Source organism: Varroa jacobsoni, unplaced genomic scaffold, assembly GCF_002532875.2.
Source record: "Varroa jacobsoni isolate VJ856 unplaced genomic scaffold, vjacob_1.0 scaffold_130, whole genome shotgun sequence".
NCBI classification, from domain to species: domain Eukaryota; kingdom Metazoa; phylum Arthropoda; class Arachnida; order Mesostigmata; family Varroidae; genus Varroa; species Varroa jacobsoni.
The window spans coordinates 64,150-77,960 of record NW_019213032.1 but is presented as its reverse complement, the minus strand read 5'-3'; the positions used below and the strand labels follow the sequence as shown (position 1 = coordinate 77,960).

The following is a 13,811-nucleotide window of genomic DNA, read 5'->3' as shown; positions in this document are numbered from 1 at the left end:
ATAAAGTGATACTTAAAGCTTACATTAGCGTATGTGTTTTTAAGCGAAACTGGCACATGCTGTATCAGAATTTGAGCTAATTCGATTAAAACTTAAACGATGTATGGGATATTCTGTTTCTACATAAATCTTCTTTCTTTAAGCTTCCCGCAGCGTGCCAAGGCTAAGGGGAAGTTACCAATACCTATAGAACAACTTAGATGCGCGCGCTATGCGGAACTACGTATGGCAATCTATTAACTTCCTTTTCCCCATTAACTCGCTTTTACTAGAAATTGGACCCGTGGCTCGCTTGAAGTCGCGACATCTTCGCGACGAAAACACGCGTGTACTTGCAGTGACATAATGGCTCGTTAAACTCGAAAGAAATTTCACATATTTGCCCATGTTGCCCTATTCTACGATAAGCTACATAGTATTCTGCTAAGGTTCCCAAGGGATTTCGTCCACGAAACAGGCTCGGCCAAATTATCTAACTGAGCGAAAACGTGGACGACTGCTTAGATCAGTTTTAGAAGACGGCTGTGTAGATCTGCATCCTCTCTGTAGAACAGAAAAAAAACCCGTGGAATGCGAATGCTAATAGCTATAGGAACGAATCGATAATTTAAGAGATGGGTGAAATATCTGCTTTAGAGAGTTATACAACCAAACTACGTCCATTGAGATCTGTTTAGAAAAATGGACGAAAGCAAGGAATCACTTAGCAACAACCGTAACGCAAATGATCGGCCCCATAGGTTCTTGCAATTGCGCTTCAAGGCGGCCTGTGCTCTTTTGTAGGGCCAGCTTGTTCACTATACAAAAGGCGACACTGGCAATGAAATGGGTGCTCCGAAAAATCTTCATGAGCACTCGATACTGGTAACAATGTATGGGTCGAACACTTCTATCGTCATTTCGAGTGATTCGACAAAGAACGGTCGCCCTTGAAAAAGCGGTCTTTTCGGATGAAGAACATATCTTGCTCGAGTTAATTTGTGTACATCCGAAACAAGAAACTAGCCGGCGGCCATTTGCATTCGATGTCACAGATAAACGTTGAAGTCATGCTGCGGGTAGGATCCGTCAATGTCATGTTTACTTGTAAAAATTTATCCATCATCAAGTATCTCTGTGATTTCGCTTGGCGGTCTTGATTTCTTATTCAAGTTTGTCTATATAGCAGCAGTCTTTAGCACGACCCGAGGCACTTTTCTACCAAACCGCATCAACAACCATTCAAACGCATCTACGCGTGCGTGTCTCCAGAGAAGAACTCACCGTTTGTCTCAGTGATTATCTGAAAGGGTGAGGTAATGCACCGTGGTAGTTACTGCGATGATCACAGCTATAAAAGGCGACGAATGTCGTTGGACGTTAAACTTGCCAATTCCTTAATCTTTCAAATGAATCTATCATAAACCTATCTTTATACTAGTTATCCAATACTAAGCGTATTTAGTTACACGCCAAGTTATCGTTTTTCCTTACAGAGTTTCAGAAATAAGGGAGGGATCTTACCATGGTCGTGCTAGTCAGTCGTGTGAATCTCGGTAGCCACAGTATGCTCCTAGGTATCCTGAAACAGACTCACTAACTAGCAATAGTGATCGGGAAACTGAGCTATCATTGAAAAGTCGCAATGACTTTAAACGCAGAATCATTTGCCGTATTAATATCACTACAATTGCATGGTAATACTACAATATTTCTCACATAGAACTATCTCTCGGCAAACCTTATTGAGTCCTGTCCAAAAAAGATTTTCAACGCTTTGAAATGTTTGTCGATTAAGACCAAATGGAACATCGTAGTTGTCTATACCAGTTATGGTGTCCTGCGTTTTGCATGCTATCATGTGTTCGATGCCTGATAAAGGTCTGTTGCGGCCTGAGAAGTCTTCGAACTACTTAACCGGCTTTGTGACATAGTACCATTACATTTGCCCTCACTCGTACCAGTATGTTTCAAGGCGCAAAAACACGTTGATCCTTTACATTTTGATTGTAGGTAATTTCCCACTTCTTCAGGTCAGAATTATAGAAAACGTTTTCCCTTATCGATTTCGAATTATTAATCAGCAGTCAATTTTTTTTAAGGGCTTGAAAACTTTCTTCACTGCGCAATTCGCCGAAGAGGCCGTGAAGAGGCCACAACTACTTTAGAAATAGATGATAATGATTCTCCAGCCCTTGATTAAGTTAAAGCTAAAGTACTACGCAGCTTTTTCGGGTTCATATTTTTGTTCCATAGCGCCCCGACAGGGGAAAAGTATTTAAATTATGATAAACTTTGAGTGTACATTTGTAATGATCTCTAACTATGTTACCACACGCGAACTTGAAAACTTCCGCCCTGTATGCGATTCCATCCCTAAATGGATTCACATTGTCTTCTACAAAACTCCATCTTGTTAAGTCTTATGTGAGTAATTAGTTTAACAAATATATTTGTTCATGTTGTGGCATCTTTAAAATTAGGACATCTTTTTGATACTGAAATATATGGGTTTGCAGACAGTAAATCAAAAGCAACCGCTAAAAAATACGATTGCATGTATTGACGCGTTAGTCATGGTCAACTTAATTGGGAAACATAATGAACTATGTAGAAGTTCAGTAGAGCTTCATCGCAGAGTCGGATCGAGGCCATTTGACAAGTCACAGTTTTTGGGCCAGATTTAATAATGTACCCTCCGTCGTAGAAGAGCGTGCCAGTCGGGTGTGCCGTTGAGATTCTCTTCAGATCTCTCCTCCTCTCTAGTGCTATTATTTTTGACGTAAAAGGATATTTTCTCTGCTGTCGTTAATCATAAACGTTTTAGTGGTACCTAGAGTTCTAGAAGCTTTCAAACAGCGATAGCGGTCGTTTATGATCTGAGCGATCTTCGGGCGCTACGTCTGTGTTGGGTCAGCCAATGACACGGTTATCCAACGCCCCACACAGTTTTATGTGTTCTCAAACAGTTTGAGTACAATTTCAATGATGCAACACTGTAATCAATTCTGTGAGAGATCTAGGTAACGGTTTCGGCATTAATCTTTTATTATTATTATTATTATTTTCTGAGGTCCTACGCAATAACAAATTAAAAGAGTAAAATGTTGGGTGGAACGTTCTCTTCCATATACTCGTTATAAAAAGTTCAGCCTTTCTTAGAAAACGACGTAATTATGCCATACATTACATGCAGCAAAAAAGTTCCAAGCGGGCTAATGTGCTAACTTCTAACTTGCAGCGGCTCCCATTTTAGGTTGGGATGGAAATTCTTTACTTCTCATTTGATGGGGCCTTGTTTCTTCGGGAGAATTTGTGAGGACGTTTGCTGTACGTTAGTGGAAAGAAAAATGGAGGCCCAAGGTCGACAAATTCGCCTCATGCATGCTTTCGTCCAGAAAATCCGTCAATTTTTAAGATCGTTGGTAATAATTTTATGTAATTAGTTCTATGAGAGATCTAAGTGTTGCGACTGACGCATGATCAATCACTACTCATACCATATAGTCAGATCAGCATCGCTTGCCGCTGGCTTAATTTTAGATGCCCTATAACAGAAAACCTTGAACTCTATAGTAACATTTAAAAGGTCTTGTCGTTGTTAAGTGCCCGTCTTGTTTTGAAGTTTGACGACCTCGCGTGAAAAAACCCATTCGTGTTCTCGAACGAGCGCAGAGTACGTATAAAGAAGTTTGCGGCATTGATCCCTGATCTCTATGACAACTACGTAAATTACTGAAATATTGTGATTGTCAATAATTTTTTGGCACAAGAAATGCAATACTGACTTAAGTAATCATGTAAAACAAATAATACATACATGCACCTACATGTATCTAATGGCACTGGCCTGTCAGCTGACATAGGAATAGGCATAAAGATTAATACAGTACAGTATAAGCGTACGAGCAATAGCGATGGACACCATTGTCAAAATTCGATTGCTTCATCCCGTGCTCGAGCCACTCCTGGAAAGGCTAAATATAGCTTTGATTTAGTTTTATATATACATAGATTTGAAGATTGGGATGACAAGTGAACTTGTAAGGCGTCGGAAGCGAAAAGACGTCGTGATCGATAATAACAACAACATTTCTGAACTAATGGGGAGATCTGAAAGTGTGTTACGTAGTAAACGCCGTACGCGTTGTTCCTTGCGCGGCATCGATTCACTGTCTATGAAAAGCAGACACATCATTGAGCGATGAATAATTAAACTCAAATTGAAGTATAGCGATTAGACGTGGGCCTATTCAGCGGCAGTCAAACAGAACGGTCGTGTACTACTACTACTGTGGTTTGATCGACCGTGATAGTCAGACGTAGCGAGCCAGTCGCCATGATGAATAAGGTATTTGCCTGCTAATCTTCGGGACACCTCAGGCGAACGCCTAACGATACTAGACGTAAAACTCGAAACGTAGAGATATAGCGAACCGAAGATGTCAATGATCGGCTTGGTTTAGCAACAACGACAAGGCTAAAACTCTATACATTTTACGAGGCGTTAACGAGCTTGTTTTGACAGCGCAGACTATAACTGTCAAACACATCAATGTTCGTTACGCAGGCGACGTTAATAGAAAGAATCGATTAATGGACGCATCATTACGATGGAAATATGGCCCATAGACAGGTGTTTTCTACTTGAAATCTATATGGAGCTTTCACAGGGTCAAGCACGTACTTGAATGACTTTGGTGTGACCGTCTGTGACCGCGATTGGGCCTTTCTGCACTCTATTTATAATAAGGAAGTTCTATAAATACATTCCACAAACGACCATTGTTTAGAGGAAGCAAGACGGAATAGATCACTGTGTAAGATGAGCAGAAGGATGTGCATCCGCGGCGCCTGCGACCAAAAGAGGCTGTTCTGGCCTGGATTTAGCTGATGTGAATCTTCTAACTTCTTTTCGCAAGGTTCATACTGCTCTTTGCTTTAGACACCGCCGCTTACTGCTTTTCAATTTTTGCGTAGATCAGGCAGGTTTTGCACGATAGCACTTCTCAAAACTTGATGTAATTTCGTATTTCCGATACGGTCGAAGCGATTCAACTCGGTCGACCACTGAAGTTTCATGAAGTCATACCAGAACAATGGACATTAGTGGAAGCCTCAAATAAATAAACGTCGATTAGCTAGCCCTTTGAAAAGATTACAAGTTGGACGTTGGATGTGCGTTAAATTGGTCGGGACTATTTAGCGGGACCAAAAAATTTCAATGAATTTTAGACCATAAAAGGTAACATAACGATAATATTTTGGTATATCTTAGATAAATCCGCTCTATTCACACTTTGAAGCCAGCGCTTTGAAGCTTCTCAAAAGTTGTGTTCTTGTGATATGCATGAGAATATCTAGTCTCACTAACCATGGCTTATTTAAGGAGATCGATGAGAAGATAACCTATATAATTTTTCGCCCTATTTAGAATATAAAAGCAACTAAAATCATACAAACGTATTTCTGAAGGATATAGAGGCTGAGGCTATCACCGAATTCGGACCCTTGCGGTGTCCGTTGTCGCTTCATTTCCACATCCGTAAGACTGGTGCATATTTTACAACACTGATCGTTTTTTCAGACATTATCTCGAAACAACAAATGTTCTCAACATCTGTTTCGTTAAAGTTTTGTTCAAACCTATTCGATTACCTCCGCACCGGTTTGGCGTTATTTCTTAAACCTTTTTAGTAAACGGCGCAAATTTCTCGTCAGTGCTCCAGGCACTACAGACGTTTTCATTTTTCCTAAACTCTATTTTGTTTCTTCATCTTTAGTATTCTTGCTACAACTTCATAGCGTATGCTTTGAGGGACCGTATATTGAACCTGCAGGGACCGCACTGTCCCTACTCTCGTTTTGTCCAAGAGCTTCTGTAACCAAGACAAATTGTTTTCTGTTGAAGATTTCGAGAAGAAGTCGCCTCCTTCGTAGCTTTCTACCGTTATTAAAATATAGGCAGACAGCTCATCTTCAGTGAATTCTATATACACTCACCTTCGAAAAGCAGGGACTGAACCACTAAATTTTTATTTTTAACCTATTAGCTTCTGATGACAATCAATCAGCTTATAGTCTTGAAAAAGCCAAAGACCTGATTTAAATAGTTACCGTCTACGAATGGTACGTTGTTAGTAAGTTAATTTAAATTTTTTTGCCTGCAAGATAGCCGAGGGAAGTTTAATACGTAGTGCCGAATAACAGTAATAACAGTCAAGCATATCGTTATCGTGCTACATTAAGTAAATGCAGTGAGGCCGTATTAGACGTGGAAAATTATTGGAAGGGAACACCAGATCTTGCTTCGCTCAAATCGGGTAGCGGCTGCATCTGTCCTTGCATACAGAAGCTACTTCTGCTGAGAAAGTTCTTCTATCCTATTTATCGATAAGGGCTTTTGCGCTTCCGTACCTCAAAAAAGGCCGGCCGTACTGTAACAGCAGGACGATGCGATGAGGAGGGAATGCGAAATAGTCAAGAGCTTTTCAGGCCGTGCCGAAAATTTCGTCAAAATTTTTGTTCTCACGTCTAGAAGAGTGGAATTCAAGTAACCGACCAGCCTACATGTTTAAATGTATGTGAAATATTAAATCCATTTAACATAGCAATAACTGCCCAAAAAAGAAGAGTTTATTCCGTCTAATGTGACATGATCTCGTCTCATCGACTGGACTGAGACATATAAAGTTATTGCCTCTACTTTAATATCCTCAACATCACCTCTATACTATTGTATCTATAGTGTTTGAAGCGGAAAATTACATATAGGCTCAAGGCATGATTTTCGTAACCACATGTCTATATTTACCTTATAGTCCATCCGAATAGTAAAATCAAATTCAATTATTTACATAAAGTACTATTGAATAACAAAATGATGAGAGTCATCTATTGCCTTGAGCGGATTTGGATGATTATTAACGACTAACGGACAAGATAATGACTGCTAGCCGGTTGACCTTTCACACGTGGCGTTGGGCTCAAATAAAAAAGGGGGCTTTTTGTATAATCATTTCGAAATGCCCTCGGAATACGCATAAATAGAGACTATAATGCCACCTACGAGCAACTTGGATACAACTTGTTTGAATACGTTGTCAATATAAATACATGGTGATTCGTCTATCGGGCTTGTCAACGCTATCTAATATTTCGTCCGCAAAACTTTGTGTTTGCCTCTGTAATTAAATTAGCCCTTTTACGTGGTCAACTATCGTGCGGTTACAATTCAAATACTAACGTTATGTATAGAGCGATGTGTAAGCGATGTATGATACTGTTACATTGACTTTCAATAGTTTAATATTCACTCTTTTTGTTGTTACCGTTAGTTCATTGTGTTAATTTGTGTTAATAAAGTAAAACGTTGCGAATCGGAGTGTATATTTCATATCGTTAAAGGTCTAGACATAAATATGGGTAAGATAATATGAAGCGGTGTTCCGTATTAGGTCGCAGCGAAGCAATTCAAGGCTCTCTTCGATCTACTGCATACGAAACCCTAGGCATAAATCGATAGGTGAATTTGATTTATCCTTGATTTTACAGATATCCCCAGGATTTCATACAGTATAGGTTCGTATCAACAGATTTCTAGCTGTCAAGCTTTAAAAGTACAAAAGACTCTTGTAAAGACGCATAGAAAAAAAAAAATCATATACTATCTACTATTTGTCAGTTGAATTCAGTTAAATATGTTCTTTAATGTAGGTGTCTGACGAAACGAGAACGACGACCTGACGCCGGCTTGCACTATCAAAAAACAAATTCAGGTGGACCATTTAAAGGAATAGCTGTTTCAGCTTTTAGATATATAAAACCGCTACTATAAATTATTGCAATGAAATATCATAGATTGGTTAGTAAAAAATATCCGGTTTGGTGAGAGACTGCACCCATTTTAAAATCATCATATTTATATTTCAATGTTAACAGACTGGCTAGTTTGGCTATGGCCAAAAGTAATTTTCTCATATTTTCGGCTAGCACCATACTGGGGTAACCAAAAAGCTCTACGGCTTGACGAGGTAGCTTAGGCATCGAGTAAATTAACGAATAGATCATAACTTAGATAATTAGATCTTGAACACAAAGTTAATATATAATAGTGAGTACAGTCTGCGACCTCACGTAATCAATATTGTAGACGATTGACCCTCTGTTGCCGCCCCTATACTTATTGTTATCTCATAAATATACAATATTCTTTGCATTCCCATATCCGGCCCTTCTCGAGCGCGGAAACGTATCCGTTGCAATCTTGGTGCATTCTGCGGACATTGCCCTGTATTGCTTCGCTAGTTTGTGCTGCAGATATCGCCACCCAATGGCACACGACAGGGTTGTTTTCTTATATATTCGGGAAACCCCGAATGCTCGTTTTAGTCTCTCAGCTTGGAAAACGTCGGAAGCCTACTTAGTGGGAAAAAAGGACACACGGGTCAACAAGGCAGCAGCGGTGATGCAGTACACGCAGCTGGCTGCTCGAGGTGAGCAGTTTCCTTGAGGCCAATTGCGTCATCAAGGACATTCGCTATTCGATAGAAGTAACGCCCTGATTGCTCTGTATATATATATATATATATAGTAGACAATTATTGAGTCTTACTAGTAGTCATCAGAGCATATGTTAATCAATCTACTGTTTTATTACAGCTTATTATTACACATTTGATTAAGAAACGGCATAAACTTTTTCGTTGCATACAGTGACATATCGCACTTCTTATTTTATACGGGTATCTATGTAGCCTAGTATCGATTTGCAAAGTACATTTTTTTAGCCAAGCTTGCGCGTGCCTACCTTTGGAACGTTATCCTACTATTTTTTCAGTGCCGTGATGTTTTCGCTCTTTCGAATAGTTCCCCGTGCAGGTTAACTTCCAGTGTCTGATATTTCCTCCTAATTCCTCACTAGGTTTCATAACTTGCACCTGAAAAAGGACTCACCACGTTGAGCCACATGACACATCTTTCGCTGACTTCTCGCATCCGTTCCGTATCATTTTGTCGGCCTTCCTCTTTCCTTTCTCTCAACGCACGTGATGCTGTTGCATATTGCTATGTTCGCCGCGCTACTGTATACCATTAAGAGCACAAGAATACACTATGCATGACTGGCAAGGCTTTCGTCTCTCGGTTTTGCCTTTGCTACTTATCCCCCCTCTTCTCTTTCAGCGTTTTACCGCTTCGCTCTTCCTTCAGCTAGCGCTTGGGTGATGTCCCCAGGCGTCGTGACGGTTGCCTGTCAAAAATTTCTTGCCTTTAGTGAAAGAGCCTCACAGGGCAAGCCCGACCAGGACAAACCCAGCTGGCTACCTTTTACGCCATGGCAGAGTTCATGGGTCTGCTGCCACTGGCACGCAACCATACAGATCCCAAAAAGACTTGAGGGAGTACCTCAGCTTTTCGTAGAGAGCGCTGCTAGCTTTCTTGTGTGTGCACTTGTACAACCAGGGAAACGAAGGCGGCAAGCCACACTCGAGCAGAAGCTCTGCTTACTCGTACCATGAACGCCTCCATCACTCGCTGTTCTACGATTGCGCCGTCTAAGGAGGCAAGAGGGTGGCAACGGCACTAAAGGGTAGATTTGTGCTTTCGAATAGCCTATTCCATCTATTTGCTGCTGAATACGGCCTGAAGAGTATTCCAACGTCTCCTCGGGCATTCCCTTCCGACGTCGATAGCTGCCACCGACTATCAGGCTTCCCAATCCCTGTCGATCTTCCCTCAGTAACCCTCTATAACGATCTCTTTTGGTCTTAGCTCCTTTCAGCTGTGGTCTTTTTTTCTCGGCCGTGTCATGGAGACGACAACTTCCCTCTTCCCGCGAAAACGTCCGCCCGGGTTTCCCCGATAACCGGCGAAGCGCCTGTCTCTGTCTGTGTGTGAGAAAGATGGACGAAGAAAGTGTGAGAAAGGACGTACAAAAGCGTATTCCCCCTGTCCAATCGCTTTCTGGTTCAGTCATCCTCTTCGTCGATGTTCTCAAAGGTCCACCGATCTCCAACCGTAAATCCGGGATCGCTGTTCCTGTGTCCTTTCCCTCGGCCTCTTTGTCCTCTTCCTCCTCCGCCTCCTTTGCGTCATTGTTTCCCGCCGCTGCCGTCGCTCTCTTAGAGACGATGCTCTTGTAGACTAGCTACTAGCTGGCACGCTTGTTGGTTATGTGGGCGCCGGTTGTGTGGACGTCCTCGTCTATCTGTGTCTGACTAAGCGTGTCTGAGCCTTCTTTGACTGTAAGTTTGTGTTAGGAAAGGCCGCTGCAGTCCCTTGCAGCCTGTCAGGGCCGACTGAGGTCGTTGACTCCGGCAGTTGCGGCGGCACCAGCCGTGGCTGCCACCGCATCGACCACCATCGCTTTCTAGGCTAGACAAGAGCAAGTCAGGCCAAGCCAGACTACGCATGCCACTGACACGGGTGCTCTGTTCACGTTCTGCTTCTACTCTTCTCTTTTTCTGAGGAGCGGCGGCGCTTGCGTAGGGGAGCATGGTATATACATCGATGACGAAGGAGACGACGGCACGAAAACATGCAAAAACTTTTTCAGCTATTTTTACTGCTACATTTGCTTCTCCATAACTTTACTAGTAGTCTATCTACCTACAGACTTCCGCTTCTAATACTTTCATTACTATGAGTGTTTTGAAGCTAGCCTTCTTTGAGTTCGCAACTATCGTATCGGGTCACTGACGTCAGAATTCGCTGCAATATATGTGTCGGCATTAGCCGAAGCCAACAAAGTTACACCGTAGCAGGCAAAAAGCAGCTGTGGCAACAGAAGTAGTACTCTATCTATGAAGTAGTATCTATCTATGTGATCGGATGATGGCTTTACCTGCCCGCCCACGTAACAGTTGTGAAGCCGATTGCAACTTTTTTTTGCCCGATTCCCCGTTGTACTCTTCTTCTGACTTGAAATCATTGCAGTCGTCATTAAAGTCGTTCCTCCTAGCATACCCATTAAACCCCTCACCTCCTATTTTCCCGTTCGTCCCTATCGCATCTTCGGCACCAAACATGCATTAAGTACACTGTTTTCGAGTCAGCAGTATCGTCGTGCACTAACTTGACATCTTTCGTTGTCGTATTTCTTCGTGGTATTATTTTTCGTGTGACTAAACGGTTGAACTTTTTCGAAATGCTACTGTAGTAGCTAGCACACCGATATCGTCGTGCCATTAGAAACGTTATTATATTGTTCTCTGTGGTCGCATCGAGAGAAGCCAGATTTTTGTTCAGTAGGGTCAGTATCTATCGCGGCTCGGTTGATTGTGTAGAGGCTATTCACGAGAGAAAAAAAAACGCAACAGGAACAGTAAATTCTAAATGGTCAAATCTCATTTTATCGCGGCCGAAGTTGTCAAAACATACAATGGACTCTGTCTTTGTGTATGCTGTCCCCAGTCAGCTAGTAGTAAGTGAAGTAAATGGACTTGTATTGGAAACAGTCCGTCTTCTATCAAATCGTGTTAGGTAGAAGCAATTGCTGAAAAGCGATAAAGTTCAACACTGGTCTAAATACAAATGCAACATGTGGTAATTTCCTATTGCTGTTATTAAGTACAATATAGGCGAAACTTTTATCCTATCTAGACTTAACAGTGCTGACATTGACTCCTTTTTTAAGAACTTGAACCTATTTCGCCTACTGATTTGACGAGTTTTTTTGATTCAGCATATTCAGTACGTTCAAACCTTTCTGGAGAATACGTCGACCGAGCTTATTCCACCTTCAGTTATTCAAGAGCTTGCCACACAGTAAACTATAGCTCAAAGAACTCTCTCTCAACGTACGATGAATAGTTACTTGGCGTTAACATAACATGTTTTTCTTCTACGTATGATGCAAAAATATTCATCGGCATCTAAATATGATCGAATAGTTACAACAGATGCCTAACCTTCGACCCAGAAGCTTGAACTTCGGGACGACGCAACGGTGCCTGAAGCTCAGACATATTTTGAGCCTGCGAACCAGCAACGACACTAACAACTACTACGATATGTATGTATGTCTGTACGCGTTTAATTGCGAGAAATATGAGGAACTCGTTGGCGGGTCAATGCCGTCGACAAGGCCTTTTATTTTTGTTCAAAGGGTGACCAGAGGGGTCAATGGTCAGAAGAGATCGCTGGTCCGAAAGAGGGAGACTAGCAAAATAAAAGGATATAAGAGACTTTTCAGGCCATGAATTCCCATGCCCACATCCAGCAGGTCACTGAAGTTTCGTCAGGCCGTCCCAACTCGAGCGAGTCTTTATGGCAAAATTATTTTCATCAAAAGCAAGCGCACTGCCGCCAGAGGGCCGTTGCACGCCTGCTTCGTTCGTGCTACTCGGAAACACAGAGTTGGTGAACATCTCATGCCTGGAACCTTAAGAACAGGCTAGAGGAAACCTTAATAGGGTCAAAAAGAGGGGTGGCTATGGTCGTTGCGGGGCAACGGGAAAACCGGAAAAGGGCTGATTTTTATGAAGCCAAAAGATGATAACATGGCCGTTACCAAAAACAGCCCGGGCGTCGCCGCCGAGGACAGCGACCTCGTTGATGATGGGGGCGACGAACGAACGACGCTCCCAGTAGTGATGGTAACTAGAAGTAGCTGTGGCTGCCTCAACGTTAGAGACCGTGGTAGCTATACTTGCTTCTGCTACTGCATTATGGCTATAGTTTGTAAACTTGGCTCTTTTTATTTGATCTCCATCTAAACCCCTCTGTTTCTCACTAGCGACTAGAAGTCATTAACGACAGCAGACGACTCTATCGTGTACAGTTGCTATTGTCGGTGTCGTCCTTCAATGTCCCAATGCGCTACCTATGTCTAAAATGAGGTAACGTCGCTACTTAGAACTTCCTTTCTTATTTCTCAATTTAGATCCAACGCGACAAACGTGCTCCTAGTAATGTAGTAAGCAAGAATATACAATACTGTTGTAATTTTTGACCTCACACTACGTACAAATGTACATGCTATTATGATCACGGTTACTTTAACTATAATGTGGACCGGATGCTTATTTAACGTTTGGCCATATATATGAACTATAATAGGAAAAAGATAGTCTAGTTCTCATACAGACATATGGAAAGTGTCAGGCGAAGGGCATGTACTGTTCAGAAAACACGAGTATAAAACCTGAGTGACAAATGTTTCACATCTAGGAAGCTCTAGATAGATTGTTTACCTGTTTATTTTGCTTCGTAGATGAACTGGGAATGACTTTGCGCCACAATAGAGCTAAAACGTTGTGTAGGACACTTGTAGAACTGATGTCCTGCCTGCAGAAGTGCATTATGTTAACTGGCCACTAAACTTCATGGGCATAATATAGATATATGGATAATTTTTTACTCAACCAGTAGCAATGTAAGTCGGCAAGCGTTTTTATTGGAGAGTTAATTCTCATTCTAAATATTTTTAGCAAGATATTCTCAGTGAATTAGAGCCTCTTCAACCCTCCTAGGCTTTATTTAGTCTTGCTCCTATATTATCGCTGTCAACTCTGGTGGAAATGGAACCTAAGTCAAAGCTTTGCTTGTGATTTTTTTTAGAAATGAGCAAGGCTATAAGGTAGGCTAATCGTCACCGTTCCCTTAAATGTACATAAAACATCTAGGTCGAGCGCACTTTCTGTTTATCTTTATAACAAGCGCTATTTATAAGCGGTTACTTTTAATGTATATAATTCACCTATGAAACAAAACAAATCTATGAATAATCCGCTAGTAGCATTTTTGAGAGCGAAAAACTCGTAGAGAAAACATGACTGCCACATTCGCCCAGATAGAAATTTGGCTAATGATTTATCGAGGTCCACAACGCA

The 13,811-nt window shown here is 41.6% G+C and overlaps 1 protein-coding gene across 2 annotated transcripts in view; it reads right to left on the bottom strand.

Annotated features, from left to right (window-relative positions):
* LOC111267974 (uncharacterized) overlaps positions 1 to 13,811 on the bottom strand; it is a 100,070-nt gene that overhangs the window by 61,057 nt on the left and 25,202 nt on the right. The gene's annotated exons all lie outside the window — the stretch shown is intronic.